Source organism: Balaenoptera musculus, chromosome 5, assembly GCF_009873245.2.
Source record: "Balaenoptera musculus isolate JJ_BM4_2016_0621 chromosome 5, mBalMus1.pri.v3, whole genome shotgun sequence".
Lineage (NCBI taxonomy): Eukaryota > Metazoa > Chordata > Mammalia > Artiodactyla > Balaenopteridae > Balaenoptera > Balaenoptera musculus.
This window is the reverse complement of record NC_045789.1, coordinates 80,967,399-80,974,738: the sequence shown is the minus strand read 5'-3', so window position 1 is coordinate 80,974,738 and position 7,340 is coordinate 80,967,399. Positions and strand designations below refer to the sequence as shown.

The window sequence follows — 7,340 nt, the reverse complement described above, 5'->3', positions numbered from 1 at the left end:
ATTAATTGTCAGAAACAATTGAATACAAAGAGCAGCAAAGACATATAGAATAAATTCCAGACATAAGCGTGTATATGTACAGTTGTTGCATGTTTTTTCTAGAAGACAAATATATTTAATTACTTAAATGCAATTAGTTTGCAATTTTTAAAATGCAATAATTAAAAACTCTGTTTATCTGAATTTATAAGCTCAATTTTAAAAGTAAGCTTGAAAAATACTGTCCTTTAGTAATATCTTTAGTTTTATTTATTAAAGACTGGATTTTTTTTGCTCCTTTGTTTTTACTTTTTTCTTTCTTTTTTTTTAACCATCTTATTACAGATCTTCAGAAGCACTTTGCATTTTTCAAATTTAAATTTTAATTTTGGCTGCACCACGCAACGTGGCTTGTGGGGATCTCAGTTCTCCAACCAGGAAATGAACCCGGGCCTCTGCAGTGAAAGTACCGAATCCTAAGAACTAGACCAGGGAGCTCCCCCTTTTTTCTTTTTATCTTTTCTTTTCTTTTAAGGAGAAAGTGAGGAGGAAGCTATGTCTTTTTTTCTTTGCTCATGCAATTACCCAGGAGAATACAATGCCCACAGATCTGTAGAATACTGAACCATCAGTATTTTTGTCTTTTATGCAGAATCAATTACATAAGCTAGTCTAACATAAGCTCCCGCGGAATTAGCCAGGTGCTTCAAAAATCGCGTAGCTCGCTATAGAGTAGTGGATTACGTTTGAAGCTGCTCTGGTCTTCATCCTGGATTTGTCATTCTTGCTCTGTGTATAATCCAGGTCAGATCACAACATACACTTGCTTGAACATTCACAGCTATAGAAAGAAACTGCTCTTATGGATGCCTTATACACTATGAGCATTTTGAGATGATGGTGAAGTCAGCCCATCATCTTTGCAACATAATATTTAACATTCAAGTAATACTTCTGATAGAAATTTATATAAATGTGTCTAGCGTAAAATTAAATAAACTCAAGTAATACAGAGAAGCTTGCTTACTAAATATCATGACTTTAAAAAGTGACTTTCCTTTGAAAGATAATAACCATATTAAAAAGACTAATAGGCTTTTAGGTATTATTTTGATATTTAGATGAAAACAATATTGATTGTAAGTTTTGTCCAGTATTAGGTTAATGATTTAAATATAGAAAACCATATTTTCCTGTTATTCTTAAAGAGAAAAAGACAAGTTAGAAGCACTTACATATTTTTCCCATGATCTAATAGGTGGCAAATTATAAAAGGAAGAATTGAAATCCAACACTTTCTGAATCAAGAGCCTATGATATGTGTGCTTCCCAAATAAATTACTAGTTTGGGTTGATTTAAGTTGAACAGATTTTTTCTTCTTTCCCATTTAAATATGTTACTCATTCTTATACTATTCTTTAGTATATAGCATAAATCTTCTAGGGTCTAACTAACACATAATTTTGTAATTATATGTATTTTTCACATTTCACTAATGTCTTCAATTTTACCTTCATGAATATGCATTTAAATACCACAGCTAAAATTTTCAGAATTTCTTCTCTTCTAATATAGTGAGCCTATTGATTCGCATTCTCACCACAAGGCCTGCAGGTTGACAAAACTGTCTTTTAATATCAAATTGAAATTACCATCAGACTTGTTAACATATTAACATCTCTTAACTCTTAAATTTTAAACAATGATGTTAGATCAGATACTAATAGAAAGATGAGATATATGTGTAGTGGTCAATAGCTCCTGTTATGGATATGTTAATACTACATCAGAAGTTAAAACCTACTTAAGTAGAGTTAGACAACTGGCTACAAAGTCTCTCCAAAGTGCCATTTCCATACTGGGTTTCAGACTTCTTTCCTGAATTCCTAAGGGAATGAGATCTATTTTTACTATTAAAGTTTCAGTTGTTGCCCCTCAAAAAAAAAACAAACAACAAGACCATAGTTAAGAAAGATTAATTACTACTCTCCCCTCTATTCCTATTTTATGTGTTCTCACTGTTCCCATTGACTGCAGAATAAGATCTCGCCTCTTCATTTATTATTTGGTCTCCATCTTCCTTTACATCTTATATTTGCCAGCTTCTGCCTTATTATAATCTAATAAGCCTAAACTACATATGTTTTCCTAAAGAGTCCATGATGTTTCCTGTTTGCTGATCCATTTGGCTCTCACTGGGGGATTATACTGGGTTTATTCACCAGTGAAGTGGGAATCTTGGCAGCCATGTTAGAATCCTGCCTACCTCACTTCTCTTAAAGCTTTACCATTAGTACAGAATATAAAGGAGATGAAACAAAGTATTTTTCAAGACATTTCATTATTTCTAAAATTATTTATTTAATTGAATTATAATTAACATACAATATTATATTTGTTTCAGGTGTCCAACATAGTGATTTGATATTTTTATATATTACAAAATAATCACCACAATAAATCTTGTTACCATACAGAGGTATTAAAATATTATTGACTATATTCCCTATTCTGTACATTATATCCTCATGCCTTGTTTATTTTATAGCAATAAGTTTGTACTCCTTAATTCTCTCTACCTAATTCACCCATCCCCCCCCCACCCCCACCCCACTCCACTCTGGCAACCACCAGTTTTGTTCTCTGTGTCTTTGAGTCTGTTCTGCTTTGTTTTGTTTGTTCATTTGCTTTGTTTTTTAGATTCCATATAAATTGAAATTATAGGTATTTGTCTTTCTCTGACAGACTTATTTCACTTAGCATAATACACTCTAGGTCCATCCATATTGTCACAAATGGCAAGATTTCTTCTTTTTTTTTTTTTTAAATGGCTGAGTAACATTCCATTGTATGTATATGTACCACATTTTCTTTATCCATTCATTTATCCTTGGACCCTTAGGTTGCTTCCATGTCTTGGCTATTGTAAATAGGGCTTCAGTGAACATAGGGGTGCATGTATCTTTTTGAATTAGTGCTTTTGTTTCCTTCGAATAAATGTTCAGAAGTGATATTGCTTGATCACTAGTGGTAGTTCTATTTTTAGTTTTTTAAGGAATCTCCATACTGTTTTTCATAGTAACTGCAATAGGCATTTCTACAGACAGTGCATGAGGACTTTTCTCCACACCCTTACCAACACTTGTTTTTTGTCTATTTTATAATAGCCATTCTGACAGGTATGAGGTAGTATATCCTGGTTTTGATGTGTGTTTCCTTGATGATTAGTGATGTTGAGCATCTTTTCATGTGCCTATTGGCCATCTCTATGTCTTCTTTTGTTTTTTTTTTTAATTAATTAATTAATTTATTTTTGGCTGCATTGGGTCTTCATTGCTGTGCATGGGCTTTCTCAAGTTGCAGCGAGCGGGGGCTATTCTTTGTTGCGGTATGCGGGCTTCTCATTGCAGTGGCTTCTCTTGTTGCGGAGCACAGGCTCTAGGCACGAGGGCTCAGTAGTTGTGGCTCGTGGGCTCTAGAGCTCAGGCTCAGTAGTTGTGGCACACAGGCTTAGTTGCTCCACGGCCTGTGGGATCTTCCCGGACCAGGGCTCGAACTCATGTCACCTGCATTGGCAGGTGGATTCTTAACCACCGCGCCACCAGGGAAGCCCTCTTTGTCTTCTTTGGAAAAATGTCTATTCAGGTCCTCTGTCAACTTATTAATTGGGTTGTTTCTTTTCTTGATATTGAGTTGTATGAGTTCTTTATATATGTTGAATATCAACCCCTTACAGAATATGTCATATTCAAATATCTTTTCCCATCCAGTAGGTTGCCTTTTTTGTTTTGTTGATGGTTTCCTTTGCTGTGAAAAAGCTTTTTAGTTTGATGTAGTCCCATTTATTTATTTTGCTTTTATTGCCCTTGCCTGAGGAGACATATTCAAAAAATGTTGCTAAGATTGATGTAAAAGAGCTTCCTGCCTACATTTTCTTCTAGGACTTTTATGATTTCAGGTCTCACATTTAAGTTTTTAATCCATTTTGAGTTTGTGTATATGTGGTAAGAAAGTGGCCCTGTTTCTTTTGCGTGTAGCTGTTCAGTTTTCCCAACACTACTTATTGAAGAGATTGTCTTTTGCCCACTGTATATTCTTGCCTCCTTTGTTGTAGACTAATTGACCATTAGTACATGCGTTTATTTCTGTGCTGTCTATTATATTCCATTGATCTATGTGTCTGTTTTTGTGTCAGTAATGTACTACTGTAGCTTTGTAATACAGTTAGAAATCAAGGATTGTGATACCTCCAGCTTTGTTCTTTCTCAAGATTGCTTTAGCTATTTGGGATCTTTTATGGCTCTACACAAATTTTAGAATTTTTTTTTTCTAGTTCTGTGACAAATACCATTGGTATTTTGATAGGGATTACATTGAATTGGTAGATTGTTTTCGGTAGTATGGACATTTTCACAATTTTGGTTCTTCCAATCTATGAGTACAGTATCTATTTCCATTTATTTATTTATTTATTCATTTATTTACATTTTGAACACATTCCAAAGCTTTATATTTTAACACCTCCTTAATTTTATATTTTTGATGACTCGTTTTACATCTTTTTATTTTATGTATCCCTTGAATAATTATTGTATTTTTAATTAATTTTACTACTTTTGACTTTTACTTTGCTACTTGTTTTATAAGAGATTGATTTACTATCTCTAGCATTTATTTACCTTTTCCGGTGAAAGTTTTGCTTTCATATGTTTTCTTATTAATTAGTGCCTTTTCTTTTTAGCTTGGAGGAGTTCCTTTAACATTTCTTATAAGGCCAGTTTAGTGGTGATGAACTCTTTTAGATTTTGCTTATCTATAAAACCTTAATCTGTTCTTTAATTCAGAATGATAACCTTGCCAGGCAGAGAATTCTTGTTTGGCAGTTTTTTTCCTTTCAGCACTTTGAATATGTCATGTCACTCCCTTCTGGCCTGTAAAATTTCTGCTGAAAAATGTGCTGATAGCCTTATCGGTTGTCCCTAGTACATAATAAGTTGTTTTTTTTTCTTGCTTCTTTCTTTTTACAATTCTCTCTTAATCGTTAACTTTTACCATTTAAATAACAATGTGTCTCAGTGTGTTGCTCTTTGGGTTTGTCTTATTTGGAACACTCTGGGCTTCCTGGAACTGAATATCTGTTTCCTTCCCCAGATTAGGAAAGTTTTCAGCCATTATTTCTTTAAATACAAATTAAAGAAATTTCTCTTTCTCTTCCTCTTCTCCTTTTGAAACCCCCATAATGCAAATGTTATTCCACTTGATGTTGTTCCAGGGTCCCCTATGTTATCCTCATTTCTTTAATTCTTTTTTTACATTGTGCTGCTCTGTCTGGGTGTTTTCCATTGCTTTGTCTTTCAGCTTGTTTTGTGCTTCTTTTTGTTTTTAGTTGATTAACAATGTTGTGTTAGTTTCAGGTGTACAGCAAAGTGATTCAGTTATATATATACATGTATCTTTCCTTTTCAAATTCTTTTCCCATTTAGGTTATTACAGAATATTGAGCAGAGTTCCCTGTGCTATACAGTAGGTCTTTGTTGGTTACCTATTTTAAAAATAGCAGTGTGTACATGTCAGTCCCAGACTCCCAATCTGCTTCTGTTTTATCCATTCTGCTGTCGAACCCTTCCAATGTGTTTTTCATTTCACTTATAACTTCTCTTCAGTACTTCCTTATAGTTTCTCTTTGTTGGCTTCTTGCCACGTTCATCCCTTTCTTCTCCTGAGATCAGTGAGTGTCTTCTTTTTTTTTTATAATTAATTTTCTTTCTTATATTAATTAATTTAATTTTGGCTGCACTGGGAGTGAGTGTCTTTATGAACATTATTTTGAATGCTTTGTCAAGTAGGTTGCTTATCTCTGATTCATTAAAGTATTTTTCTGGGGATTTGCCTTGTTCTTTGATATGGAATGTATTTCTCTGTCTCCTTGTTTTGCCTGTCTCTCTGTGTTTGTCTACATGTATTACGGAAAGCGGATACCTCCGTCAGTTTTTTTCCAGGGGGAGCAAAGGCATCTGCCTTTATTGGGGGCCATGGGCCAGCTGGCTTCACTCAAAGGCCACGCACTTGATCTTGAAGTTGCCATTGGCCACCAGGTAGTTGATGGCCTCCAGGTTGAGGCAGTTGGGGAATTTGAATTTGTATCCACCAGGCAGCTGGATGGTTAGCTCTGCCTGGTCGAAGCAGATGCATACCTCCACAACACTTCCAGGCTGGAAGGGGAAGACAGACTCTTGCTGCTCGGCACTCCAGGCCCCACCATCCTTGCTGTTACACACGATGGTGTTGGTGTCCCCGTGCTCATTGAAGCGGGGTTTGAAGTGCAGGCACAGGTTGTTGCCATCTTTGCCCAGGTTCAGCACGAAGCTCTTGGTGTCCAGGGCCACCTTGCCCAGCACTCTGAGGCACCACCCCCAGGTTTGAGATTCAGGTTGCTGATGACAAGACCACAAACCATGATTGAGGAGAGGAGGATGTTCCTGGGACTTGGGCACCAGTTGTCTGAAGACTCTACCGGAGAGCCTTGGTCTTGAAAGAGCGGTGTTCTTTAGAAGCTATTCTGTGTGGCCCAGAAGTGCAGTCTCCTCTGGCCACCAGAACCAGGCACTCTATGGCCATCCCTCATGTGGGCTGTAGGTGCCTGCCAGCTGTGATAGGGCTGTGACTGCTGTATGGGGAGGAGAGGGTTGGAGTCACTTGCCCATCCTGGGTGTGGATTGATCTATGTGTGGCTGTGATAAGGCTGTGACTGCTGTATGAGGAAGAGAGGGTTGGAGTCACTTGTCCATCCTGGGTGTGGATTGATCTATGTGTGGGCTGGTTGGAGCTCAGGGCACTCATCAGGCTCAGTTGTGGGTCAGCTACTACGTGAGGATGACAGGACTCTGTAATCCCTGCTGGCCTCCAGACTAGAAGATCCGTAGGTGTCTCCTTGGCTGTGGTTGCAAAAACGGGGGCTCCTGGTGAGTGCATAAGCTCCTTTCTGAGGAGCCTCATCAAGCCCTAATGAGGCCAAGGGGGTGTGCAAGGATGGTGTCTCCCTGCTTACAGTCCCTGGGAGCACCTCCTTAGCCTCTAGGTATGTGGGAAACCTGAAGCCTGTCCCTCAGGATGAAGCTCCAGGCTAAGTAAATAAGCCTTTTTCATATAAGATGAGGTTATGTTTCAGTCTGCTGTCTGTGCAGGGCCCTGGGTATGGTGGCCTGCCAAGAGCTGTCTTTCCGATTGCTCCAGTGTCGTGGAGTTCAAGAACACCAGCCCCCGTGGCCACCAGGGCCAGGCCAGCCAGTAGTGTCCCCTATGCGGATTGCATGCACCTACTGGCTTTAGCTAGGTAGCTGGAGATTATAGGTGGTGGGAC

General features: G+C 37.6%; 1 pseudogene; it reads right to left on the bottom strand.

Moving 5' to 3' along the window:
- Positions 1 to 6,027: 6,027 nt before the first annotated feature.
- LOC118895817 lies at positions 6,028 to 6,502 on the bottom strand (annotated as a pseudogene).
- Positions 6,503 to 7,340: the final 838 nt, after the last annotated feature.